The following is a 13,790-nucleotide window of genomic DNA, read 5'->3' as shown; positions in this document are numbered from 1 at the left end:
ATCAACTGCATATTTCTTGAAATGCATTCTTTTTTATCATTCATTCAGCCGAAAAACCTGCCAGGAGCTTTCATCATTTAATACCATTATCAGAAACAATATAATACACAATACGTAATTAAGTCATAAAATTATCAGATTCCCGAATAAAGGGGATTATTAAATGTATAATAAATTGACCCCGAAACAGGGCTTTGATATCCCGGTTAATGAAAGAGGACCTAATTGGCCGACAGTATGTAATTAAATGTCTGTTTAATTCTCCCAACTAAAGGAGACGGTAATTTCCGTGACGTAAAACCAATATGAATAAATTTCTGGCGAATTTAATGCTTAGGGCGCTTGTGCACTACAAGGAATTTTACTGACCGGCATTCCGATTTTTTACGGTCCGGTACGGCACGCTATTAATCTAAATGCTAGCTTGTCCACTATACGTAATTTTACTGTCCGACATTTCACTTTTCCCTATTCCGGATGGTTTTTTGTGTCTACAAGTCGCTGTACATATAATTGTTTTCGAATGCCCACTTGCTTGGATTTTACTCTTTTTACAGCATATGCCAATTGAAAGTAAGCTCTTGTTTTACTTCCTTTTAGCTGGCAATGTGATTTGAAAAGTCGGTATTGTTATTTTTATATACATTGACCTATAATTATTATCTAAGTAAGTGTTGGTAAGTTAAATTTCAAGTGGGAATAGCTTTAGCTCCTCGTCACCGATTAAAATAAATAAGTGAAACACGCATTTTAAATCTCTTACGGAACTTTACTTTTTATAGAATAATATATCTTACGAAGTAATATAATATTTCATCTTCTATATTTTTAAAGTGAAACTTTTATTACATCGTCTCAAACTTTTTGGTCTGTGTAGCGCATGTCGCGTGTATCGCGGCTGCCGAGTAGGTATACCTACTCGGCAGCCGACCGTCACGCGACATGCGCTACACAAAGCAGTGTTCGGAACCGTTCGAACAGTTTCACTTTTACCGTGGTTTCATAAAACCACACAACATTTATTTTTTACTCGTTTCTTGTAAAATGCAAAAAAAATATGATAGCATTCTACCGCCAAACTTCCTTGAACTGTACCGCACTGATCCGAGTAAAGACGGACAGGTGCACAAGCAATTCATCGGTTTTTTCATGCCACACCGGACCGTAAAAAATCGGAATGCCGGACAGTAAAATTCCTTGTGTCTGGGCGACTTTAATTTACCCACAATTGGCGTGACGGGCATGTTATGGGTTTGCGTTGTCATATTTATGAAATAAATTACGTTTGAGCAAATTATACATGGGTTTACATCTATAACGTTCTAGTTGCCAAAATACCTTGGTGCCTTTTTATAAATCTGTAAACATCTGTAGTTAAAACGGTCTTTAAGAAAAATAACCTTTTATAACCGTTAGTTAATTCACGGATAACATGATGATTCATCAGACTGTCACCTTTACGAAACAAACTCACACGTACCAATATCAAACATACCTTTTCACAGCATCGATTAAAAGATTCAAGTTGAATGCAAATCCAAGCAAGCGTGGCCATTCAGCATTCACTATCGAATTTGTCCAACCCCGCATCCATTGTGCCACTGAATCGAAAACAAGTTGAACCATTGCGAATTCTGATCGTCTGATTACTGCCCACAGGGACGGCTGTTAATAGACGGGGGCCCGGCTTGGCTTCTCTGATTGAATATAAGGCTTCATATGTAAGACGTAATGAGCGTGTTCTATTTACGATACGTTTGCGATTTTATTAATATCGAATATGTGATTTTCTGGGTTCGTGGAAAATTAATTTGGATGGAAGTTCAATAGGTGACAGCAGATTATTAACCCGCCATTGGTGACGTGAATTTGACTTACAGCGTTGGTGACCCCGGTCTCACGCACCGGGGTTTTTGACTACGAGTTTATCTGTAATTTACGGTTCATGCTACTTTTCATTGGGATAGATATAAAATTTGATCTTTTATTGTCAATAAAACATAGGTATTTAATAAATCAAATCTCTTTTATTAGCATAAGACAACATCTTTGAAATAACTAAAATTGTCAAGTATTTTAACAACTTTTTTTAAAACTCAAAAATAAAGCATCAATCTTAATTATTTAACAGTAAAATTAGGCTTAGTCAGTCTTATGACACTGAAAACATAAAATGAAGTAACATAAATGGTAATACTTCGACCAAAAAAAAAATATATACAATACTAAAATCACTCATCTTCTACAGCCAAACAACTAGAGCAAGTTATTGGTACTACGTGCGATCTGGTTCGAAATTATCTGGTTCGAAGTCACTTCCAGATTCACTTTCCGATGACGTATGTAATCTGTCCTCATCAGATACTGCTTCTTGCAAAAGAGCCTCGAGACGACACTGATTACTTTCGTAAGACATGCTGAAACAGTGTTCACAATTTGAACAAAAAACACGGAATTTCTTGTAAAATATCGATCAAATCTAGCAAAACGCTTACTAATAATAGAATTATATGATTAAACTATAAATTACAACAATAGCTTTATCAAAATAAGTAAAATAAAAAAAATACACAATAACCATTTTACTTACTTAGTTGGTGACGCCGGTCTCACGCACCGGGTTTTGGCCAAAACTCAGTAACGTGCGCCCGCGTCGCTGTCGTGGGGTAGGGGTAGGGTAGGGGGCGCGAAATTAGGCAGCTACTCGAAACCACAGTGCAATTCGATAAACGGTGACAAAAATATTTGGGTTTCTTTAACTGCCCGGTCTCACAGACATATGAGGTCACCAATGGCGGGTTAAATAAATATTACATTTTATGAGAAATACACATCAAATATTATATAAGAAAAAACTAGCTTACCACCCGCGGTTTCACCCGTGTAGTCAAAGAAAATCTCGCATAGATTCCGTTCCAGTAGGATTTTCCGGATAAAAACTATACTATGTCCTTTATCAAGTCTTATCTGTCTTCAAAATTTCATGGAAATGGGTTCAGTGGTTTATGCATGAAAAAGAGACAGACATAGAGTTACTTTCGCATTTGCAGTATTAGTAATAAGAAATAAAAATATCTTTAGCCATTTTAATAACTTTAAATAAATAACTGTGAAAACGAAAATAGATTGCCAAATATATTGGCGACATATTGCCAATACTTGTCCATATATTTTATTCCCAGTAAAAATTTCGGTAAGTAGGTATCTTTATTGGAACCAAGCGGTGACCTATTATGTCAACGCTATGAAAATGTGTCAACTGTCACATTAATTAACGTCTTTTGGCGATTATATTATCATTTTCAGTAATCAGTATGTCAAATGAGGACCAAGCTAACAAATATCAATGAAACAATAAGTACACATAATAAGTCTCGTCTTGTGTTTTGTTATTGTTATCTCCAATTCAGAGGTGATTAAAGGGAAATTATTAGCCTTTGTTTCTATTGTTCGTCAGAACAGAGACGAAACGAAATATTCACTTAATATATAAATTGTTATTTTTGGGAATCTTGTTAAATATCGATATTCAGTAAAATGTAATAGGTATAATACAGATTTCAACAGTTTTGTCATCAGGCGTCTGTGAATTGATTTAGAATTTTGCAACTGGTAAATATATCAAGAAAACGAAATAAAAAATACAGCCATATGAATTCCAATAGGCTGTGTGAAACTAGTAAATATATCAAGAAAACGAAATAAAAAATACGTGTGGCACTCGGGGACTGCCGCGGTAAAGCTATTGCATGCTATGCCTTCAAGCCACACCTTCGCGCCCGTCGGAGTGGGGAGCGTGAGGTTTTTCGTTACTAAATTTCTGGATTCGGTCCCCGCGCTCAAGGCCCGCGATAGAAGCTATGCAATAGCTTAAAAATACAGCCATATGAATTCCAATAGGCTGTGTGAAACTATCATAATAATATTATATTATGTACAATACCCAATGGTATTTTATGATCAAATGAACAAAATATCAACTAACGATTAAATACTAAAAACTTCGGGGCCCAATATATCCCACGTCAAGTACAGCCCAGCCCTTCCCGAGTATTGGATTTATTTCGCATGTTTATGCATGTTTTACGTCTCGCTTGTCCACAGGACAAGTGAAATGGAATATTTATTTTGTATTTACAAAATGTCGCATGTACAATCAGCAGATTACTTAATGCCCGTCAACATGATTATCTCCGCTCGATTCAGTTGGAAATGGAAAAACGATACAGCTTTTGTATTATCAAAATTGCGATTCGCTTTATTAATTTCAAGATAACAAAAGGAAATAATTATGTGGCAGTTATTGATATTGCTAAATGTAAATGAAAACGTGATGTTCTGTTATTATTTCACATACATATAATTTTCATGACATGGCTGATGGCTCTATGTGACTATAGGGAACCGATAGCCTACAAACTAAACAAGCATATTTGAATAAATTAGGATTGCCTCTTGTTGAAATTGGACCTTCTCCTTCTAAAGGCTTTCACCTGTGTTCTACAGTATTAATTTACATTAAAACGAATAATTGTTAATTTACATAAAGATCGATAGACGATAGACGATCGTGTACAATATGTACTTCAATATCCATTTAAATATAAAAAATCTGAAAGAGACCTCCTTAATGATGTATCGGAAAAAATATTAACTAAAATTCTATGTACTTTATGCGTTGCCGTGTAAAGCCACGGGTCGAATATATGTATGATAAAATATGAATCTTTTGGGTATCATGCATTCATAAATAGCATTCGAAACACACATAATAATTATTAGCGTCAAGCGAATTCAAATAATCTTTGACATTCTGCATGAAAAATATCTTCATGAGAGCACAATGTAACAAACATTAGGTAATTGGAACATTCCCGAAATAGTACTTGATTAGGCAGGTGTTAGCACAGATCGCAGTGCAAAATTATTCCAAATTTAGGCGTAATGTTTTGTTGCGTAGTAATAATTGGGTGCAGAGGCGGATTCGATTTGAAATTCATTGTTTCGTAGACGTGACGCAGTTTATTCGACGGTCTATTGCAATAACTGCATTGTTAATACACCTGTATTGCTATGACTAACTATTATACAAATGATATATATTAATACACGAATATGGAGGTATGAATGAAATGCTATTGAAATTGTAACAATATCTACGTTCAATTATTAATTTATTAGGTACTTATTACGTATTACTTGAACATTTAATAATTCCTTTGCCTATTTTACGTATATGAGGATAGGTACTGGGGTATAAAATCTGCATTGGAAAGGACACAGAAGGTTGATAACCAATTTGATTATTGAACATTGTAATAAAATCGTGTCAACATTTTGCTTCAATTGGGCTTATAGACTTGACAATGTAGTGTAAAATTATAGCACAAGGAAATCAAATACACATACAAAGCAAATACTGGACAATAGGGGTCAAAATCGCCTGCACCTCAGACGATGTTGATGCTATTTGCTTGAGCAAACAGACCGCGTCTTTGTCACCTTTCAGAAAGTTTCGGCTTTATTTTTTGTAGCTGTTGTTGCAATTTTTATACTAACTCTTCATTCAATTTGGTTACACATAAAGACGTTAAAGTAAGTTTATTCCCCTTAGTTACATTTGAAGAAGTTATTGTCATCTTCGTATGAAATAAGGAATTACAGGCATAGCAAAGATTGTGTTATAATATTAGAATATTTTGTATTTTCTTCAAATTATACTTTCGCAGTTATAACATAAGTTCTATCTTTATAAATTCATTAACATAGGTACCTTTAGTAAATTTGAATTAAAATTATCCTACGGCTACTTAAAAACAATAATAATCGCCCCTCATTATGTAACTGTTTCGAGTTTTAATTAAATATCACAAGAGAAATGGCCGCTACTGAATTCGGGTCACGTTTAAAATATTCCACGGCTCCCTCGAGACAAACTACGACAGATGACATATCAAATAATATTATAGCAGAGCGGTTAAAAGTTTGTAAAATATCCTAAAGACGCGTCCCGGCTACTACCGAACTGTCCTAACTTTAAGTTTGCACCACCTGGGATGGGTAGGGTTGTCAATTGAGAATTTTATTTGACATTTTGTTATAGGTATACACAGTTTTTCAGAGTCAGTGTGAGCTGAAAGTTTCTAGGTTAAGTCTCGATGGAGGTTACAAATGAAATATGTCGTAGACTGGACGGACACATGCGTTGGATAGATGTTTGCTTGTAAAGAAAAATCAGTGAAACACATCTTAAGTTTATTTTCAGAAACAAGACCGATACGCGTTTCATTGATTTTCTTATCGCAAATTTAGATGATCTTTCTATACGGTTTGATGGCATATGAATACATTACTACTTGTTAAGAGTGTTCAATTTCTAAAAGAAGATAATATCGAGATTATATTTTTATAACAAAATAGTTAAATACTGAAAGATTTTTCAAATAATTCTACATGCTTAATACATTTATCTACACAACTCGACTCCACAAGCATGTTAATAAACTATAAAAATCTCTCGTGGCTCAAAACAAATAGTAATTTGTAGTTGAACTAAGATTCATGCAACGTACGAATAACGTTTTACGCGTTATACTACATAACCAAATACACAAAGGTAATACAAATATTTCGTTATATGAATCTCATGATATTGCCACGTGCATAATCGAGTTTAGTGTGGCGTGTGATTGGCGGGTGTCATTACCGTACGCCGAATTGTTTGCTGAACAATAATGTCCTAAGTTTTATGTAAACAGATTAAACGCGTGTTTTAACGGTACAATTTTGGTAATAGCCGGTTAATTGGTTACCATTTGGGAGAAATAGTTCCTCTTACGAGTCACTATACTGTGTAGTGTTAAAATAAGCACGATTTTAATTATTTTCTGTTTATGTATCTGACATAAAAGTAAAGGAGAAAAAATTTGCCTTTATTATTCTGTCCAATTGTTTTTATATTGTCGGTGTCAAAACTAATTTAACTATTAAATTAAAAGAATCAACATCATTAACGATTCGTCTTTCTCTAAAATGTTATTATAATAATTAGCCAGGTCCACACAGAGCGAAGCAGCCTCGCGAATTAAATTAATAATTAATTGTAATTAGTATTAGTATTGTAGTAATTGCTGCACGAAGCAGTTCGTTCTATGATCTATTGAGAAAATCAAGCCTTTTAAACATACCCTGTAGCTAAAGATATAAAACAATTAAAGGTGTAAGCGTTAATTATACACCCTTATACAAATAAGGAATTCCTATTTAAGGATAAGGGCTTAATTCTACTTTATTAAGGAAACCTTTGATACCATTCTGAAAATTTCTCCAAGTATATTAAGCCTTACTTTACCCAGGGTTATGTTGTCAGGATAATCAACTCTATTCATGATACAAGGTTCACAATATGTTTGGATAAATGTTCAAATATTAAATAAACCTAAAACATATTAGAGACAGCCCTTGGGCATAACAAAGCGGTACCAGGAAGATAGCGAACGACTTATTAAGGCTGCAAAAGGTTGAGTTAGTCTGCGTTGAATTTGTTCACATCTGTTTGTTTGTTTTATTGCTGCGTGAATTATGAATTTTCTTTGCATTTTAACTAAGTTTTGCCACGGATTCAGTAGAGAGTAGATACTTACGATATCAGGTAATTAAGACCATATAATATTATGTGTTTACATCAACGCATTGAATAGGAAGGTAGGTAAGCGATATTTTGTAGTGTAACCTAAAATACTCTTTTCGAGTATTTTTGATAACGAATAAATGAAGCCCTGTTTAAAATAAATAATACTGCAGTACTTTCAAAGATACAAAACGTTAAAATTCGGTTTATAAATAACATTCACAACATTGACTTGTTATTGGAACTAAATATTTAATTGAAAATGTTATCCTTTAGAAATTTCTTTGAAGAACTACCTATATAAATGATGGATGATTGATATTTATTTAGATGCTTATAATTTCTAAGTATTAATTAGTTGGCCATTCATCAAAGCAATTTGTAAAAAGGAAGAAAAGGTTAGGAGTATCTAATTTTCTGAATACACAATTTGCTATCAAAGAAAATACTATGATTGCCATCGAATTTCTTTTAGATTCGTAAAAATTAGAAAAGCCTTACACCAAAAAGTCAAGTTGAGAGTCAAAGTGTTTTTATTGTTGTTCAATGCCAGTTCGGAGCTCGGATTGTATTGAATTGAAAGCTTTGAAAAACTGATTCAAAAGGCTAAAAATAAAAAGATATTTAGAGACCTTTTTCATGTATTGGACGCATTTACGGTCTGTGAGTGTACAATCGAATTTATTCATGGTTCATTTCGCAATTAGGCATGCGTTGTATATGTTGTATGGATTTTCTTTTAAGCTTCGAGTTTTAAATTATTTCAAGCGTGTTTTTAATTGAGTACATTTTCGCATATTATGTTTATGATGAGAATACAAAAACAATCAACTTCAATTTTAGTACCTATTCCATGTTATTTAATACATAGTTAGAGCTAGTGATTAAATACAAAAATAAATTGTATTTGGCTTTAGTAATGCAGTATGTGTTCTAACTAAGAATTAAAATTGGGTCTAGTAAATTAAAGTAGGTAGTCTTATTTTGTAATCATTTTCACAAAATACACCCATTAATAGCATAACAATTATAACAAATTAGTATATTTTGTGACATACTTGTGCTATAGCTGAAAACAGTAAGGGCGGCCGTACACGGACGGCTTCAAGCAGTTGAGACCGACGGTCATACGTCGACATAATATATAAAAAGTATATCTATGTCATACGTCGACATAATATATAAAAAGTTATACAAAGATCACAAAACTAGATCGTACTTATATATTATGTTATAGAGGTTTCTTTAGAATTAAAGCCCTTTCTTTTCCCACAATTGACATTTGATTTTTGTTGCTTGATTATTATTATTAAAGAATATATCCTGATAGGTATACAGATACTGATTGACCTTATTCCAGTTAATTACCGGAAAACAAATTACTCTCAATTGTGACGAATATTATACGTACAAAGCCACAATCTTCGACCTATTTCTCCACTTAGGGAACTTCTTTAATGGACCCTCAACACAATGGGCAACGTTGGACGAGTAGAGGCATCACGATAATAATCTAGAGAGCCTAAATATTATCTATGATTGGCCGCCATTGTAGATGTTTATTCATAATCACCGTGATGGCGACAAACATCGATGATCATTTGTTGGGCCAACGCTGCCCATGATTGTGAAGAGGGTCCATAAAAGTTTGGGAGATAATTCAAGAGTGGTTAAGCACGGGTTGGCATCTGTTAACCCGCATCTGTTAACATGTCGAACTTTTTGGTTCTTGGACATGTCAGCTTCCAAACGATGTTATCCTACGCTGATTAGAAACGTGGTGGATTGAATAATTATTATACGTATGGATGTTTGTTTAGGGAATGCAATCCCGACTCGAGATTGCAAATTCGGGATCCCGCGGGATTAGAAATATCAATCCCGCGGGATCCCGGAATTTTCGGGATCCCGTCTAATTTAAAAAAAATGTTGAGTTCAGATGACTGGAAAAGCTAATAACTGCTTGTTTGTGATTTGTAAGGTTAACTCAAATAACATGATACTCAAAAGAAAATAAAAACCTTTATTCTTTAATCTTACCAACTAAATAATAATCAGGTTTTAAAGAAATTAACGAAGATAAATTAGGTAATCAAAACAATAAGCTTATTTCAAGGAAATTAGGAAAAAAAGTGATTTTGAAAATGTTAAATGACTCCTTAAAAAACAAAGGGTATTAATAGTTTCATCTGCTAAACGGCATCTAATGTCCGTTGCAATGTACCCCGCTGCTGAGAATGCCCTCTCCGACTCAACGCTGGTTGGCAACAGCGTGGCGATTCGCCACTGGCGAAGCAATTATACAGGGTGTAATCGTTAAGTGTGCACAGGCGATTATTCCATAACTATTGCAGATTTCAAAAAACTTTAAACTGATATCGAAAGCCCTTTACCTAACGAGTAAAACGACATTATTAACTTTTTATAAATAAAACGAGAAATATCCAAAAATGTCACTTGAAACGCTCCCATATATTTAGTATGAAATATGACTATTTCATACATTTAATATGAAAGGTTTTGCTTTTTTATTTGATTTTGTGCTTTAATTACTTCGCTAATTTTAATGAAAGTTCATTCAGAAAATGTAAATAGAGCTTGATGTGGAATACAATGGTATTCCATATCGAGGATGCCATTTCGAACATTTGCTTTGAATACAACATGTATGGGAAATCAAATGTATGGGAGCGTTTCATGTAACATTTTTGGATATTTCTCGCTTTACTTTAAAAAAGTTCTTATTGTCATTTTACTCATTAGGTATAGTACTTTCAATATCAGTTTAAAGTTTTTTGATATCTATAGTAGTTATGGAATAATCGCCTGTGCACACTTAACGATTACACCCTGTATGCAAACTGCAAAAATCGCCCCCTTGTTCCTCCACACTCAAACAAATCCATTTCTTTTTTAATGGTAGATTCTAATTTGTCTAAGCTCGTGGACGTGGATATACGTGCAAACGGACTTTTAGAAGCCGCTTGCGCCCCGAGTGGTTGTGTGTTGCGTCGCTGACCACTGCCACCCAATCCCGTCAATCTCGAACGGGATCTCGTCATATAATGCGTCGGGATTGATCCCGAAAAATTACACGAGATCTCGCGAGATCGGGATCCCGCGGGATCGGGATTGCATTCCCTATGTTTGTTACACTTTCAAGTAAAAAACTACTGGACGGATTTGGATGAAACATTAGAATAACACATAGCTATAAATAATAGATTTGGTTCGCGGCTTCGTCCACAGGTGAAACCGTGTGGCATAGCGTGTTTAATAATGTAAAACTATTTTCCATTACATTTTTACGTGTTCAGAATCTCCTATATTTTATTGAAGTCGGAGAGCATTCTACGTATCTCAATAAAGTAACACATATTAATAAATGATTTTGGTTCATTAATTAGTATACCTGAAGTAAACTCCTTCAAATTTGCGAAGTAAAGCTTTTCAAGCAAACATTGGTACGCAAAATAGAGGATTACTCATCATATTTAACAAAGTGTAGCTTTATTAAAACATTTTTATACAATCCGATAACGATACGATATTGAAATCGGATGACGGGAATTTAAATTTAGATACAATGATTTCAACATTGATTTGGTTCATTTTCTGCTAGAATAAGTTAAAGAGCTGAGTAATTCAAATAATATCGTCAACTAGTGTTTCAATAGCAGCAATGAAATTCAATTAAAATACCAATTTATTGTAATGTTCAAAAATAATCGTTGTACAAGTTAAAAATTTAACCCTACTACTAAATCGTCAATTTTCTCATAAAAAACCTGTGAAAATAGAAATGTTGTGACATACATAAAACACTATGATGCCCTCTGTACGTTTGCACCGTACAACATCAATGAACTTTAAACACGACATAATATCGTAATGTATAAAACTACTTCGATACTGTCATTAAATTTTCTTCCCGCGGCATTTTGCACGCGTATTTGTTATTGGATACCTGAATATATTACTGTGTAGTTTGTACGGTATTCCTGTTACTCGCTGAAATTGAATCCACCTATTGTGATAGTGAAATTAAATTTCAAATGGGCTTTGCTCTTTCTTCATAGGATGCGTCATGTTTACAAGGGATATACAGTTTGTAAACTCTGTACTCTGTAAACTCGGATTTAACTATTGAAATTTTAAAAAGAAGTACATAAATAAGAATATATTTCATAATAAAACCCAATAAATTATCATTATATGAATATAATGTACATACACTGAAGTGTACAATAATAACTATAATTCTATGCCAAATTTACACACAACATAACCTTTATCTTACCACTATTCAAATTCTAAAACATATAGATCTTATAATACTGATTCACATGAAAATGTTCACTTCGTTTCATTTCATTATTGCGTCCAGCCACATTGTTTGTGGATTAATATAAGTAGATACTAGATATTGCTCAGAGGCAATACGTTTCAACAATATAAAGGATGAAAATACAAGCAAAACGTCGATTTTCACAGCTGGTTGCTTCACGAAAGCTCAGATCCAAAGGCGGGCTAACTAACTTTGACTGCGTTTGAACATGTCTTGTAAACAATGTTTCCTGGATTCCATTTAATTATAACATCATTTTGTTTGTTTTATCGCTTCCGTTAAAGTGTAATTTGAATCTATGATGTGAAAGTGGTATATGTGAAGATTGCCAAAATTAAATGAACGAAATTGAACCGTGTTGAGATGTGATAAAGCTGAATATTGGATTCTGAATCACGGTTAAATTATGCTTACGTTTTAATTTATAGGTTAATTGTATAATATGTAATACGTACCTTTACGTTCAAGTGTTATGGAAAGAAAAGCATTAGCCATTTTCTTTAATCAATTTCTATTGACATTACTCATAAGACAAAAATGTAATTCCGTTTTAAATTAATACACTCTAAAATATTATGTAAATAATTTTATTTATATTCATCTTACTAATGGTATGGAATCTAATTCATGCTTGCTAAATTATATCTAAAAATGTCAAGTCAAGAATAATAATTTATTTATTCGAAAAAAGTCGATTAAATCCCAAAATACCATTTAAGAAAAATTTTGCCCTTCATAAGTTATACTAAATTATAAGTTGACCTATAACAACATAATTTGTCCGTAAGACGTAGGGTATTCCCGTGGGCCTAACCTAGTTCCCGCTGACAGCTTTAGTACTTGCTAGTGTTCTAGCATAAAATATCATTGTCTATGTTCCAAGGTACCTGTGAATCTTAATGGAATTAATCGCAATGGTCGGAGCATGCCCCTGAATTCTACATTTTTGGTATTTTGAACTGTTTTAGTGTAAAAAGAGAGAGAGTAGAGAACATAAATAACAGGCTAGTGATATTTTTCACACAATCATTATACAAAAATTAATTACAAGATGCTTTTTATTTAAACAATCTAATACTAAAAAATCATATCGCTTCTGGCTTTTGTCGTCGGCTGCCAATTTGTTCCGGGAAGATACTTGTGTAATGTTATTTGTCTCTTTATAAGTGTTTAAAAAATGTATGTACACGCATAAGTTCTAAAAGGTTGCATGAAATTGGAAAACTATTTTTTGTGTTCGTTATTGCCAGAGCAATGTTTGCAGAAAACATCAACCCGACCGTAGCAAGGAAACGCTGCTATAAAAATACTTCTCATAAAAGAGTGTGGTTTCCGATGTGTATACGTTTATATTAACTTAAAAAAAAATATTTTTAGTATCATAATATTATATCAATGCAACAGGTAAATAATATGTTATAAAGTTTCTGTCGTATCACTACATAGTATAAAACAAAGTCGCTTTTTCTGTCCCTATGTCCCTATCTATGCTTAAATCTTTAAAAGTACGCAACGGATTTTGATGCAGTTTTTTGTAATAGATAGAGTGATTCAAGAGGAAGGTTTTAGTATATAATTTATTAGGTTTTAGACAAAGCGGGCGAAGCCGCGGGCGGAAAGCTAGTATTAAATAAAAAGATTCCGACCAAAATATGTTACGAAGTCAACAGAACTTTTGGGACATAATCTCATGTCAATTTACATGCTAGATTATTTCAAAAGACATAGTATATTCATATAATGTAAGAGATAGCATTCGGCTTGCCTACTCGAAATGCTGGCAGCGCGCGGGATTATTATAATCCGATAATG

This window comes from Colias philodice, chromosome 7 (assembly GCF_061535455.1).
Source record: "Colias philodice isolate Cphi_HAF_F1 chromosome 7, ilColPhil1 Martin Lab GWU primary, whole genome shotgun sequence".
In the NCBI taxonomy this organism is placed as follows: Eukaryota; Metazoa; Arthropoda; class Insecta; order Lepidoptera; family Pieridae; genus Colias; species Colias philodice.
This window is presented reverse-complemented; position numbering follows the sequence as displayed.